The sequence below is a fragment of the Podarcis cretensis genome (assembly GCF_951804945.1).
Source record: "Podarcis cretensis genome assembly, chromosome: 12".
In the NCBI taxonomy this organism is placed as follows: Eukaryota; Metazoa; Chordata; class Lepidosauria; order Squamata; family Lacertidae; genus Podarcis; species Podarcis cretensis.
In genome coordinates, this window is record NC_137181.1 from 27,268,957 (window position 1) to 27,284,991 (window position 16,035).

A 16,035-nucleotide genomic window follows, 5' to 3' on the forward strand; every position below is an offset into this window, starting at 1 on the left:
ATTTTTAATTATAAGTCCTCTAAAACTATATGCATGGATTGTTTCTATGAACAAGAGCTTCTAAAAGAATTACAGCTAAAATATTGATACTGAGTGTAAAGAGACTGAAGCAGTCCGAGAAACAAAGAAAGCTAAATACCCTAAAGACTGGCTCAGTTCAGCTGTCCAATACCCACACCCACTGAGGTTAATGGGGAATTAAACATTCCCAGTTTCAGAGGGAATCCTGCCTATTAGTGCAGAGATTTTGAAGCATGATTTTGATCAAATTGTATGACTTTGTTGTACCAGTCTATAATAGGCTCCTTCTATCTTCATATAGAAATAGAATAGTGTTAATGGTCTAATGAAGGGTAGTAGAGAGGGAGAGATTTGAAATTCAGAATCATTAATAAAAACATATTTGCACAACAAAATGTCTTTATGCATTCTTTATCTTCAGTATCTAGTGATCCTGAAACAGGCATTTGCAAAGTTTGAACAAAATTTGAGATATGTACAGAGCTTTTAAATAAACACAGGCATATCACTGGATAACCATTGTTGTTAAAAAACAGTTTTGCCTATATTAAAGCTTTCTAAACCAAAAATATGTAAGACACAATTAATGCACAAATTCTGTGCAAAAACATATTTCTGGTTGAATACAGTGTTACAGGGTAAAAATGATGTTCTTAGGATATACTTACAGCCCTACTGCCACCAAATCCACATAATCAATTTTAGCTGCAAACATTCATTTTAACAAGCTTATAGCTCTTAATTAATTTTGAAAGAATTCTATTTGATAAAGTAGCCTTGTGAGAATTACATATTGATGGTGGCAGAGGAAAGAAATTATTTTCATAGCTATATGTTGAAATTTACTTGTCTAGGTTTTAAAAAACAAAGCTCAAAGGTGCTGCTCTTGACATGATCTCAAGATGGAGAGAAATCAGTAATTACAGGGCCAGGCATTCAGTTCTATCCTAATTTTCCCACCAGTTTTTCAATGTTTCTGCTGCCTCTGAGACTTAAAATATTCTCATTAGGTAGCTGCAGAGGCAGCTTGCTTGCCTACTCCCTCATTCTCTCGCTGGCTTTTCCTTTCTTTCTGTTTCTTTCTTTTTTTTCCTCCTGCCTTGGGAGTGACTGTGAAGATCATTTGCTGGAATGATTGGCAGGTTAGAGGATTCAATGAGATGAGTTCCTCTTAGCGCAGGTCAAAAAGGCTAGTTAGCAGGAGCTGCTGAAAAATGCCAGCAGCATTCGAAATGGGAAATGTCATGACTTCGAGGCAGGGGGTGCCACCTGGAACAGAGAGCCCCCAGCTCATTAGCAAGTTACAGGATGCACGCTTAACTGGAGGGAGCAGAGGAGGAAAGATAATGCCCAATAGGGAGAATTATTGTGAAGTGGAATTGATTTCATGTATAATTTGTTTATCACTAGAGGGGACAAATGCTGCCCATCTGACATGTGCGGAGGAGTGTGGACTGTGAATGAAGCAACTTAGCATAATCTCTAGGTTGAGCTCTGGATTTAAAGAATGCAAACTTCTTTCTTCCTAACTGTGCAAATGATCAGGTCATGTTGTATTAATTAAACCTGACATACTCTCAAATGGTTTATCTCTGCAATTGTAGCAATTCAGCAGAAGCTTGTATATATGAGTTGCATTCATTATAAAGCGGGGCGGGATTTCTGGATGTGATTTTCTCTCTACACACACCCCATTTAGCTTCTGCTGGAAGGCGAAAAACCCCGTCTCCAACACAGACTGAATTATAAAGCAGCTCATGTTTATTTTCAGTGGGTAGGCAGACTGCATGAGATCAGAACACCATTCCTAGTTTACAATGCAATGTTATTTGAATGACTTCAAACTACCATTTCCCCCCAAAATTTAGGGTTTGGAACAGACAATTCAATTTAACCTTCCCCCATCTTGTAATACAAGCAGCTCATAAGTTATTCTTACTCATGCACAAGCACAGTGGTCTCTAAGATTTTCTGAGAATATTTTATCTTGCAAAGAACCTTCTGGGGGCCACATAGCAATGTTGAACATGGCCATAGGCAGACCAGTAGACGTGATTCTTACCATTGTACAGTAGACACCATTCAACCATGCAAAATTATAGGTTTATACGGACACATCTCTCCATTCAGGCAAGCAAAAGATGACATCACACTTCAAGGACACATTCTAGTCAGGCAAAACACTCGAGGAGGGGATAGAGCAGGTCTGGGGAGGAGGTGGAGTGTGCCTCAGGTGTGTCCCTGGGGCCAAATAGAGAGCACTTGGACTAGACCTCAGGTTCCCTATTGAGTTAAGCCTACTTTAGTTGAACTCTAAAATAAATTCTACTTATTCCCTGATAGGTACATAAGATAATTGGTGTGGAAAAAAATATTTGTGCATAATATTGAATAGCAGGAAGATAATATATAGTACATGCAATGTAGGTTTCAGGCCCTCTTATTCCAGACAACACAGTATTGTCACTGACTAAAATAGGATTAGGATTGGGTGAATTTTATAAACTATAACTGAAGTTTATATACAACATGGGAGACAAGCAAACTTGCAGTTGGCTTGTCACTTGAGCTGACTAAAAGTGAAGTATTCTGATGAATACTGCCACAGAGAAGGAGTCATGGTTTGGCCTCCATCCCTGGTCACCCTTTCCTGTGCTCTGTTCCTCAATCCCAGCACAGTGAAAGAGCTGATAGAACAGATTGGAGTGGGGACTGATTCATGTAGTCTACCCCCTCAATTCTAACAAAACAGATGGTCTGTGAGAGATGAGTACTACCTCCATTTTAGGCACATATGAAGTTTATACAACTTAGATCAATACTTAGTCCAGTATTTCTACTCAGACTGGCAGCAGCTTTCTGGAGTCTGAGGGAGAGGAAAGTCTTTCTCAGCCTTGCTGTCCAAATTGCTTTTAACTGGAGGTTGAATTGGACCTGAGACTTCCTGCATGAAAACATATGCTGTACCAGTGAGCTGTATCACCTTGCAGAATTTCTGATCTAGAACTTTCTTAATAGCAACCTTGTACATATTAAGCACAGTCCTGGATGCCATAGGTAGAAACAAATTGAACACAGACAAGTAGTTTCATTTGGTGAGCTGAATTGCAGAGGAGGATGAGAGTATTCCATGTTTAAAAAAAAAAAAAAAAAAAACTAACCTTTTATATACAACTAACCTTTTATATAGAAAATCTGTCCGATAAATACTCAAATGCCTCACTGATAATAGCAGGTGATTTTAATGCCAGAGTGGGAACCAACAATGAACAACTATGTAGCAAACTAAATTGGAATACTGATAATGATATCGCACATGCCCTGAAAATAGGACGATTCTCCAGAGACAGGGTTGTTAACAACGAAGGCTTACGCCTACTTGAATTATGTAACAACTTTAATTTGCAGATTGTGAACGGTTCAACAAATGGCGATAGAAGCGGGGAGTTTACATACTTCTCCCCCCGAGGATGCAGTGTCATCGACTATATTCTTGTCCCTTATAATATTATAAATTCGATCATGGACCTCAAAATTGGAACGCGCACTGAAAGCGATCATCAGCCATTATTGCTGTCTATTAGCTTAAAGGACGAAACCAAAATAACTAAGCATAATATCATAGAACCTTCTCAATACAAACAAATGACCCAATTAAAATGGTCCCAGGAAATGAGTGCAGAAGTGGGGCATAAACTTACAGCTAACCTGAGAAAACAAGTATTATTCAACTTAAAGACCACTAATTCCTACTGTGATATTCCTAAAATTTATAATGAAATCTTCCAAATGCTTGTAGAGCTTAGTACTCCACCTAAAGTTTGGGAACTTAAATATAGCGCTAGCCCTTGGTTTGATGATGAATGTTTCCAGCTAAAAAGAAAACTGCGCCAAACATTTAAAAATAATCGCACTAAACTAGAGCCCTCTTATCTTGATGAAAAAAGAAAATACCATTATATTCTGGCCGAAAAGAAACAGAAATACGCAACCCAAAAATGGCTACAATTATTCGACTCAATTCAGAGTAAAAACAACAAAGCGTTCTGGAGCCTAGTGTACGGAGGACTGAAAGCCGAAAATCAACTAACTCTGCCACCAATTGCAGAATCCAAATGGTCCCAATACTTTACATCTGTATTTAACAATCTACACGGTGAACCTAAAGGAAATGAAACCATTAAAAATAAAATTAATAAACTCCAGGAGTGGCCAAGGGTAGAGGAAGAGGAAATTAGAGAGATAGTTAAAAACTTCAAATCGGGGAAATCTCCTGGGCCAGACGGTCTACCAATAGAACTATTTAAGACCTATATAGATTGGTGGGCAGAACCCTTAGCTCAATTGTTTACTCTTATAGATAAATATGGGACCATACCTGAGATATGGTTAAGATCAATAATTATTCCAATCTTTAAAAATGGCGACCCAAAAGAACCAAGGAATTATAGACCGATAAGCCTACTATCAGTGATAGGGAAAATCTACGCTAAGCACCTCTTATCTAAACTTCTTACCTGGATGAAAAATCTAAATTTACCAGGGAAAGAACAAATAGGTTTCTCCAAAGGTTGCTCTACTCTAGACCACTGTCTTACACTTATGCATCTGGTTGAAAAATACAGATCCCAAAGGCAATCTAAGATATACGCTGCTTTTGTAGATTTTCGTGGTGCATTCGACTCAATTGACCGCCCAAAGTTGTGGAGGAAACTCACAGAATTAAAAATTGATCAGCGCTTATTGATTCTAATGCAAAATCTACATTCTTCCAATACCTGTCAAGTCAAACTTAACACCAAAGGTCACCTCTCCTCAGACATCCCAAACTCGAAAGGGGTAAAACAAGGGTGTATTCTTGCCCCCTTTCTATTTAATTTATTTTTATCAGACTTGCCAGATTACCTTCAAAAAATAGAATCACATGCCCCTAAACTCAATCAGAAACCAGTTCCTCTCTTATTATACGCAGACGATGCTGTCTTACTATCACTAACGAGCTTGGGTCTGAAACGTCTTATATCTTCACTGATCCTTTACTGCGAATGTAACAAACTCTCTATAAATTATGAGAAGACAAAAATTTTGGTCTTCTCGAATGGTTGGAAATTAGAGAAATGGAAAATAAGAGGGCAAGAAATCCAACAAGTGAAAATCCATAGATATCTGGGAATCTTATTCCAGAGCAACTTAGGGTGGGCAACCCATCGCACAAATGCCATAAAACAGGCAAAGTGCATCTCATCAGCAGTTGCCCGTTTTTATTATCAGAAAGGTAATCAATTTATTCCTGCGGCCAATCAGATATTTCAAGCAAAAGTGCAATCCCAGATATTCTATGGTATCCCGCTATGGGTCCAAGCATATAACAGTGATATAAAAAAGATTCACTCCAGCTTTTTGAGACGTATTCTTGGACTCCCTCTTATGATCAAATATGAAACAATGTGTGCAGAAATAGGCATACACACAATGGAATACTGGGCATGGTCCACCTCAATAAAGTATTGGTTACGCTGCCATTTTCGCTGCCCTCCATCAAGTCTGCTCGCTGATTTGCTCAAAGACCCTTATAAATCAAGATGGTATCAGCACCTTGGAAAAAAAATTGAATCTTTAGGCATCGAGCTGGAGCTCCTGTACAATTCTAATGAGCAATATATTCTCCATAATATCCTAACTAGACTAAAGGATGTCGAGAGACAAAATATTATGGCAGCTGTAAACAAAATTTGCTCCCCCAGATTCTACGATTTAAATATCTTAGATTGCAGAGCCAATTACGTCTCTAAATTAATAATCCCAGCCCAACGTAGGGCTTTTATGCTGGCCCGTTTGAATGTTTTTCCCTCAGCATTTGTCTGGGGAAGATATCAAAACATTCCCAGAAGCAAGAGATTCTGCAGATGTTCTATGAATGTCCCGGACACTGTAGAGCATATCCTCTTTCATTGCCCATTGTACAGTACGCTCCGTCAACGCGTGCTGTCCCCCCTTTCGGGTGGTCTGGAACCCCAGCAAGCTGAATGTGTGGGACTCTACCTATCCGACGCTGACCAAAGGGTAACGGCGGGGGTAGCCGAGTTTTTGGCAGCAGTCCTCCAAGGAGCAGGTTAACAAGGAAAACCACTGATTCTATATGTATATATTTATATTTGTATGTAGCCAACTCCTGCCTTTTTATATATATCTCAAGGCTTTTATATGTTATTTTCCTTTTACGGTTTTACCAACATAATGCCTAATAAAGGTTTGATAAGTAAGTAAGTATTCCATGTTTACTCAGTAGCCGGCACAGAGAACAAGTGGCAGTCCCCAGCAGACTAGCAAAAAATATTGCAGGCTATTAACTTATGTGGACTTATTTACAAGACTGCTTTATAGGGCATTAACAACTGTGAGTGAGAACTTGGCAGCAAATTAATTTATGATGGTTCAGGACTTCATTAGTGTTTGGAGACACTGATCAATAGACACAGCTTTCTCTTGAGCATACTGTGGTGTTTGACAATAAGTGATGCCAAATGTAGGAAGATGCAAAAGAAAATGACACCACACACTACAGAGAACAGCAGAGTTCATTTTACCTCTTAAGGTAATTTGATTTCTACAGACATATTTCCCTTATGGTGCCACGCTGCTATAGCCAGCATGTAGCTGCAAGTAAAGATGACATGGTGTAGATATAATATGTTGCTGACATCCGTCTGCCTCGGGAAACAATGAAGGAGTGCGCCTTTGGGGGTGAAGTTAAACTGTCAGAAGGTTGTAGCACCTGCTGTGGCTGTAGAGACCAATATGGGAGAGACGTGCTTTGTTGCAGCTGGGGCAGATGAAGGCATCCAGTTGTGCTGCTGCAGATGCACCTTGGTGTTTCTTCTCTCTGGATTTCTCCCACTGGTCATTCGTCAGCTGGTCACTGCTATGGATGCATGACCTGACTGTGTCTCCAGGTACTGCATTCATCTGCAAAGTGTTCCCACATGGCAGGGTTGATTTTGCCAACCTTCATGTCACCTTTGCAGACACCTTTGTAATGCAGCGTCAGTCTGGCAATGGGCCTGGTGCTCCCCACATCCTTGGGGATCCTGCCATCTTCCAATCTGTGGACATGACCAAGCCAGCGTAGATGTTGCTGAGACAGGAGTGCAAACATGCTGGGAATGTGGGCGTGTCTTTGTTTGAGACTCTGTCCTCCCATGTGATACCCAAAATCTTCATGACACGGCACATGTGGAAGGCGTTGAGACGTGTTAGGGGAGGGGCACTATCTCTGGTGAGGGACACATTGTGTTCCTTCTGTGTAGGATTTGGGCAAGACCCCACAGGCAACCTCTGCCAACCTTGGCAGTAACTTTCAAAGTGAAACTTCTTTAGGACTTGGTGACTGATGCACTTTTCTCTGTACAATCACTGCCCTCAGGCTTGATTCCTCAAAGCTTGGTGGCCACACCTTCCTTTGTGAAAGCTGTACTTTTATTCTTCCTCAGTTTAGAAATAGATTAGTTTGCTATATAGGATTTGGGCATAATGTTTCTATTTTTTGTTCCAGGTCTTTGTCCAGCATCTTGTTGAGCTTTGTTATGTGATCCTGTACCCTCCTAAATAGCACATACACTGTATATAAAATTTCATTGTGAGTAGACATGGGTTTTGTTCCAGGATGTAAATTAGAACTGTGAGTGTTTAGCCTATGAATATATTTAATGATGGTTGAAAATTAAATTGTACAGTTAGAATATATCAGAGCAAAACATTCTAGCCAGTTAGAAATACCAAGGCTTAAGTGAGTGGATATAGAGTTTAGAGAACCATCAGACTTCTTCAAAAGCTTACAAGGCAGGTAGAGACTAGTGCAACCCAAGGTGCGAAGGTGGCAGTGTAGGAAGTAATTACTTTATTTTATTAAAATGGTCTAGCCCCACCAAAAGTGCTTACCTTGACATCTTCAATTTTATCATTTTTAGGGTCGTCCCCCCCTTTTTTTACTTCAGTATAGAATCTGTGATTCATCCTTCTGACCTTTAAGAAAGGGAAGGCGGGGAGGAAATCTAAACAGTGCTGATACTTACTGTTAATAATAAGCAACCTTGATTGTGTTGGGAAGTGGCTTTAATTATTTCTAAGCCAATTTGCATTCAACCACTCCTGTGCAGTTTGTTTCTGCAGTTTACTGGTCTGCATCAGGAGAAGGAAAGAGGCTCGCCCTGAAGACTCATGGGCTGAGGGCAGCAAGCGGTAATCCAAAAACTCATAGGGAGGAACAAACAGCAACTCACTGCTGAAGACACTTTGAAAAAAGTACTATTGGTGATGGGTTGCTGTTTAGAATCAGGAGACATTTTCAGGGCTGCAGTATCATTCTGTCTACCAAGGAAATAAAATTGTTCTACTAGATTGCAGAAACAAGGTACACAGGAAAGTCAGGAAAGTACAACCTCATTCAGGGAAGGCTCTTGCCCACCTCCCAACATGAGAACCTGAGACACGTAACATCTCTGTCTTTTAAGGATTCATCTTCAGTTTATTGGCCCACATCCGTCCCATCACTGCCTCCAAGCACTGATCTCACACCTCAACTGTCTCTCCAGAGTCAGATGGAACAGAATCATAGAGGTGGATGTCATCTGCATATTGATGACATTTGACTCCAAATCTCCTGGTGACAGCTTCCAGAGACTTCATATGAATGTTAAATAGCATGGGTGACAAGATCATCCTGTGGGGATACCACAAGATAATTTCCATGGTGCTGAACAGAAACCTCCCATGACTACTTTATGGAAGTGGCCCTGGAAGTATAGGAGCGGAACCACTGAACAGTGCTTGAAAAAAATCTAAAATGCATTTTTTCAAGCCTAAATGCTGTGGGAAGGTATTTGTCTCTGTATCTATATGGAGTGACCACACCCACTTTTGCCTTGGCCACACCCATCACTGGCATGTGGTGCCCAGAAGGTTGACAAAGACAAAACTTCGCCATCAGGCCAGAACAGTTTCCCAACCCTTGGAAATATACACTTGCTTTTTCTGCCATGATTTTCAAACCTTTGGTTTTAGCATTGAAGGGGTCAATCAACAGCACACAAAGCTGTCATATGAATGAGTGTTTCTTCTAATGATGATATTTCATTCAGCTTTGACTGTTACAAATGCTACACTTTTACCATCTATTTTTCATCTTAATGGAATCTAGATGGTGAGCTTCTAATGCTGTGGTATGCCATTTACTGTTACATTGAAAATGCCTAGTGCATTTGGGAAGAAATGAAAATGTAGTAGCAGAATAGGTAGAGAGGAAGTTCCCTTTTTTTTGGCAGATCTTAGACATCCAAGAATTGAATTTTATTTTTCAGGAGAAAATGCTTCTAACATTCTCCAATATATACTCCAGCTTGCAACATCACTGAAGATTTTATTCCCTCTTTAGAACCAATCTTTAATTATATGTTTGTGAGGATTAAAAATAAATAAATCTGAGGGGGGTTTTGTATCTGCACAATAAAAGAAAAATAAATAAACACCCCTGCACTCTGTGGATATGTTGATCTGTTCAAACACAAGAAATGTGTTTGAAATGGCCTGGCCTGAACTCATATAATTTCCAACTAATTTTGGGATTTGGGCAGTAAGAGCAGATGGATAAGAACAAATGCATTTATCATATAAATATGTAGTAAGTTAGATACAACTTATTCCCCAACTATGCAGACAGGTTGGCTTGCCAATCCTTTGAATATTAATACCAGTTGTATCCTGTTCATATTCTCCACTCTCTGATACAAAACAATTATATAATGGGTAAAATTCAGCAATCTCTGCTTTTTTTAAAGCAACCTTTCCCCCCCCTCCTCCCCCCTCCTCTACGTACCTCTTTCTGTCTAGTTTCTCTGAAGGTTACCAAGGAGGAGGCCAATAATAAGAAAAAAGGGGAAAGGAGCTTAAAAAAAAATGCTGTGGAAAAGAAAATTAAAAGAAAACTGGAATGAATGCTTCACTTGTTGGCTATTACCACAATTACCATACCTTAGAAAATATGCAAGGAATAGTTAATTATGACTAAATGAGCTCTTTTTAAAGTCCATGGCAGGCCCCAGGATCCAACTGTCAGTACTGTGAAACATATTGAATTGGAAGGCTGGTCTCCCTGTCAGCCAGTAGGATGGTCTGCCTGAATAAAACAGACAGTGAAAAGATATCTGGTTTAGAGTAGCCTCAGACAAGGGAAACACGTACAGCATTTGCATACTTTTCCTGCAAAGGGGTTTAATCCTAAGAAAGAAGGAGATTTCTGTATTGTCAGCCAGGGCTTTGTTCGGAATGAAGAGTAGAAGGAAATCTGATGAAGGGGTCTTTCTGAAAGCTTTGCTCTCAGCCTTGAGGTTGTCCTAGCAAAGTTATATATTTGCAGATTGTTTACATACTATTGTCTGCTTTAAGGTCTCCTATATTCAAAAGGCTCAAAGTATTCCCTTCTGCTTGCACAAAAACAGGGGTTTTGTATGGTAAAAATGACTTGCACTCCAAAGCTGAAACAAGTTCTTTTTTACTATGTATGCAAAACACCCTCATTCTCATCAGTCAAACTCAAACAACCCAAAATATTTGAAAGACTGGAAAAAGAAAGCAGAAACCACATCCTGTATCATATATCTGCTATAGAAGTCTGTACTTAATATGTTTTATAGTTTGTAGCTTTGGGCAAAAATCGGCAAACTAAAATTAATCTCTCTGTGTGAGAAATGCATGTGAGAAAAACATATTTTTTAAAGTTTAACTGCATTGCAACTAGAGTGCCTGGCTCCAAAATTTTAGCTGTGAAGACATGGTTCAGTTGCTTGCTGTGATTCTTAAATTAACGATACACTTTTAATATTTTGGATACCAGATTGGACAAATAACCCTTATTCTTCATATTATAATGAAATATAACTCAGATCCTTCCCCCACATGTACCACAAAAACTGCAAATAGTCTTAATGGTCTAAATTTTTATAGTCTGTGGCCCTCTCCATCAGATACTTTGTATTATCCTTGAATGAAGGCAATATTGCAAACAGTGAGACAAAAAAAAGGCTTGAAATGCAAGAAGTGTATGTATGTAGAGATACCTGTAAGCAAAGACTGTACTTCTTGCATATCATAAAATCATAGAATTTTAGGGTTGGAAGGGACCCCAAAGTCCATCTAGTCCAACCCCCTGCAATGCTTGAATCTCAACTAAAGCATCCATTATAAGTGACCATTCAGTCTCTGCTTAAAAACCTCCAATAAAGGAAAGTCACCACCTTCCAAGGGAGGTCATTCCACAGTTCTTAGTGTCAGAAAGTTATTCCTGATGCTTAGTCAGAATCTCCTTTCTTGAATCCATTGGGTTTGGATTCTACCCTCCGGAGCTTGCTCTATCTTTCCCATGTGACAGCCATTTAAATATTTGAAGATTGCTATCATATGCTTGGTTTCCAGACCCTTTATCACCTTGGCCACCCTCTCTGCCTATGTTCCAGCTTGTTAATATCCTTCTTAAATTGAACTGGACACAGTACTCTAGTTGTGGTCTGACCAAGGCAGAATAGAGCAGGGCTATTACTTCCCTTGAACTGGACACAAAGCACTCCCTCTCTCCATAAACTATACTGTAACTAAGATTTTAAAACTTGTTTGTTTGGTACTAGCATTAAACACATTATTAAGCTGTTATCTAGTATTTATGTGGATTTAATAAACATTTATATTTATGTAATAATGCTTAATACATAAGTCAGCGTAATAACAAATACAACATACATTTGGGGAGATGTTAAACATCTGTGTTTGTTTCCAGCAGCTAGTAAGTACATTTAATATAGATTAGTTTTTTTGCAGAGAGTAGTTAAAAAATATGGCTACAAACTGGTTGCTCCATTACATGGATAAAATATATCGATTCAGTAGGGATCTTGTGTCAGGAAATAGGCTTCATAAATCTAATGAGAATGTCAATAAAAACCCAAATAATGTTTGATCTGTGTTGCCTGAATTTTCAGAGGGGGTTCTACAAAATTGTTTTCTATATACCCCAGCAATAAAGAGAATGCCCTCTTGTAAATCAGCACATGCCTTTAAAGCTAGTATTCAGAAGACAGATACAAAATAGTTGGTTCTCAAGGGGGATGGGATGGCATGCCAAAATGACCCAACTTGAAACATCTGTTTTAATGGTTTGGAGAAAGCTTGTGCATGAAGTTATATTAAATGTTTGAAAAAGTAGTTAGACTCTAGCATCTATGGTTTGAATAATCCTTAAAAACTGTTGAGGTTTTCTTCATTATTATTTTTTGTGCAGGGCTAGAAACCTAGACATATTTACCTGGAATAAGTTCCATAGAATTCAGTGGGACTACCTTCTGAGTAGGCATGTATTGGATGGTGGTGTTAATCACTGTTTAGAAATTATCCCTTGCTAGATGAGATGAACTTTCCCCTCATCCCTAAGCACATTTTTACTGTGAGAAGCATGTCAGAATATGGGGGGACTAAATATACTTCTTTTGTTGCTGAGCTTGTCAAGCACACCACTGTGTTCTCTTTCCCACCAGGAAGGTCAAACCGCTGGGGGCCATTCTATTTTCTGACATGATCCCTACTGTCTGTCCATGCTGTCTGACAGATTGAAACAGTTGTCTGTGTCACTGTGCTTTCAATGCTTTCTAAATGCTTCATTTTCTATGAAAGAAGTAAAATATGTAAGCGACAAGAGGAGAAAATGGCAGAGGAGCCACAGCCTCTCCTATATTTTCCCATTTTTGTACTTAACCAGTCAAAACCTTACTTTTTCAGTGTCCAAGATGATGATAAATAGTTCACGTGCATTAGGTTGAGTCTTTTGAAAGATATGGTAATAAAACGATTAAATATGCAGTGTTTCAATAGTTAAAGTGAAATAGGGGGCTTCTTTTGTTCACTTACATTTCAGTTTTATATATTTTGATTTGAGGTATGTATAAAGCCTGAAGAAATTAGTGCTGTGCTGAGCCTTGAATACTCTCTAGATAATTGAACTAATTAAATCTTTACCAACATTAACACAACTCCAGCATTCCTCGGACAGTGGTTAATTATTGCAGGAACATGGCAAGCTTCAGCTAAACAGATGAAAATAGAGTCCTGTGGAATGGTTATTGAGTTTATTCTTTATTCATCTTTTGATAAGGTTTAATTAAAACTGCCTCTCTCCATTGTGGTAAGAATGAATGTGCTTGTTTTCTTAGTGAAAGCCGAATTATTCCCTTCAACCATGGTTCAGCAATCAAAGCTGCTTCAAAGTTTTGGGTTATACTGTAGCTGTGGAGATATAATTGCTGAAACTCTCTATGAAGGCTTTATTCTTTCTTGTGTTTCTTTATTTTTATTTTTATTTAATTTACTTTCAAGAATTACAACATCCTTTTCCAGCTGCAGTTAAATTTTCCAAATGTTGATTATGTATACATGGTGAAAGCTCAGAAAGGAGTAATTAAAAAACAAACATACAAAATATTTATTTAAGCTTTCCCCTGACAAAATAGTAAGAGGTCATTATTTTAAAATTGTAGTTGCAACTGGTATTTTTTTTAACTTGGCATCATTTAAGCAAAAATCCTACACTTGTTCAGAAGCTAGACTTTAAGATGAAAAAAAATAATGACTGTTTTTAGTGGCAATGAAGGACAGGAATAGTGACTCTTTACATAGGCATACCAGGCAATGATTCATTTTAAAGCAAACGTGCTAAAAGTATTGATGCCTTGCCAGTTTATAAGAAAAGCAAAACTCACTACCTCTCCAGATATGCAGTTCCATTTGCTACCCACAGATACACAACTTCATTTTTGAAAACTTATTTTATTGTGTGTTTTTTTGAAAAACAGTACAATAAAGCTATTATTAAGAAACTTACTATTCATGTCCTATTATGTCAAGATGAGGTTTGATACCATGGGGGGGAGGAACCATATTTCTACCTTAAAAGTCAGCAACAGAATGTGTAGATGTGCCCAACACCTGTAAGTGTGCAAGTAGTTGGTTATATGAACAGTTTGTGAATCACTGTCCATGCTAGGCTGTGGGAATCAGGCTAGAGTGAGTTAGGAGCCCAGACCTGAGAGTTAGGGCTGAAGAACAATTTGAAAAGATGGCAAACCAGAAGGCAGAACTGGTAGAATATGACAGGAGTTGGCATCAAGAAGCAGTCTGGATTGGGAGGCAAACCAAAAGGCAGGGCCAGTGGACAAGCCCAGAGTCATAAAGAACAAGGCAAGAAACAGAAGTCACACTAGAGCTTAGATAGGACTTGTTGCTTGACTAAATCACCACTGAGTCAGGAAATCCTCTTATATTCTGTCTTGCCCATTAGTAGCCAATGACCAGCCTGGGAAAGATCAGTCTGGAAAATTTGTCCCTGAGACGCTAGAGTGACACTGCTTTTCAGGAGCAGTTCCTGACAATCATACAGGTATCCATTCCTTTGTGTGCTAACACTTCACCGGATCCTCCAAGCTGGAAGGCAAGAAGATGGGAAGTAATGCTTCTTCCTGACCCAATACTACCCTTCATGCCAGTGAGCATTCTGATAACCTGGTGTAGTGAATGCATCACCTATGATGGTTCTTGCCCATTGGAAGTAGTTCTTCAGTATTCTGGCCCACACAAGCTCAAATGACAGGACTATAGCATTATGTAAACTTCTAGGCACAGGATATTGGAGCTGTAATTTTGGTGCAGCAAATCTATATTCCTCTAGTGACTGACTGACTGACTATTCCTCTAGGCCTCCAAGCAGTGTGTAATGGCATTTGATTGCAGCCTTGGTCTAGTGAGGAAAATTTAAATATCTGCTTCTAAACGTGTCAGGCAGCCTGATTGGAAGGTTGTCCCATCTCCAAGTCTTGTTTGTGATGTCTGAGCTTCAACGACCTATCAAGGTATGTGTGGTGTTACTGGTCCTGTGTAACCTTTTTAAGGTACACATAGGTTTTCCTAAAGGGGAAGATCATGTCTCTGACAGACTTGCATCAGGAGAAGGATGCGAGAGGGAGATAGGTTGAACACCCTCATGCTGTAGTTCTGATCTGGATCGGAGCCCTCACAACTTTCCTATAGTGCTATATTAGTTGATCATGAGCAGGTATCATGAGCAGCTTGTTACATTTCTATATTATGTGAAGCAAAATCACTGGAAAGAGAAAAGCCAAGTACAGTAAATAGAAATGTTCAGCTGGGATAGAGGGGTTGATACTCTAATCAGTATTAGATACCCAGAGGCTTTTTTCTAATGTAATTTTCTATTTTTGTAAAGATTGTTTTTCCCCCTGGATACCAAAAAAGACAAGCCCTTTGCTGTAATTATATTGAACACTTAAACAGGGAGAAAAGAGCAGATGTAGCATTTTTTCTTGGTAAGTTCTCAGTAACCTTGCATCTTAAAGAAACCCTATTTTCTTATATGGGGGCGGGGAGGCTCTGTAGATGTATAGCTATCATAAAGAAGAAATATCCTTCCACCAGTTTTTATCCTTCTAATAGTACTGACACTAGCTCAGTTTGCGCATAATGCTAAGCCAGACCTTGACTTAGTGTAAGCATGTGGGTTCTGGAGAGGAAACCACAACTGCTTTGCTTCTTGTCTGGTCCTGCTGCTGCTGTGCTGCAGTGAGCTAAACCACAGTTTGGCTTGGCCCTGTCATCTGAAACAAGTTTGGCAAACCATGAACTGTAAGCCATGGTTTGGCTTAGCATTGCATGCGAACAGGGTCACTGGTTTCATTTGTAGTTTGTGTTGATTAATACCTGCTTGACTGATACTATGCCATCCTTAAGCAAAAACACTGCTGGATTGAAATTAAGAGGGAGAACTGCTGAACCATACAAGTATGTAGCTAATTCAATCAGAGAAGCATGAGAGAGGGCGAGAATGGCTAATTGTGTAGGACAGCTTTGTCATTATTTTTGCTCTGAAATGGTGGGAAGCAGCCTGGGTTTCTGATGCCATCTCTC

At 39.1% G+C, this 16,035-nt stretch overlaps 1 protein-coding gene and 1 long non-coding RNA gene across 6 annotated transcripts in view; one reads left to right on the forward strand and one right to left on the reverse strand.

The window, feature by feature from the left end:
• CDK14 (cyclin dependent kinase 14) overlaps nt 1-16,035 on the forward strand; it is a 233,697-nt gene that overhangs the window by 192,681 nt on the left and 24,981 nt on the right. The window lies entirely within an intron of this gene.
• The window catches only part of LOC307200051, a 162,419-nt gene that overhangs the window by 19,426 nt on the left and 126,958 nt on the right, over nt 1-16,035 (reverse strand). The window lies entirely within an intron of this gene.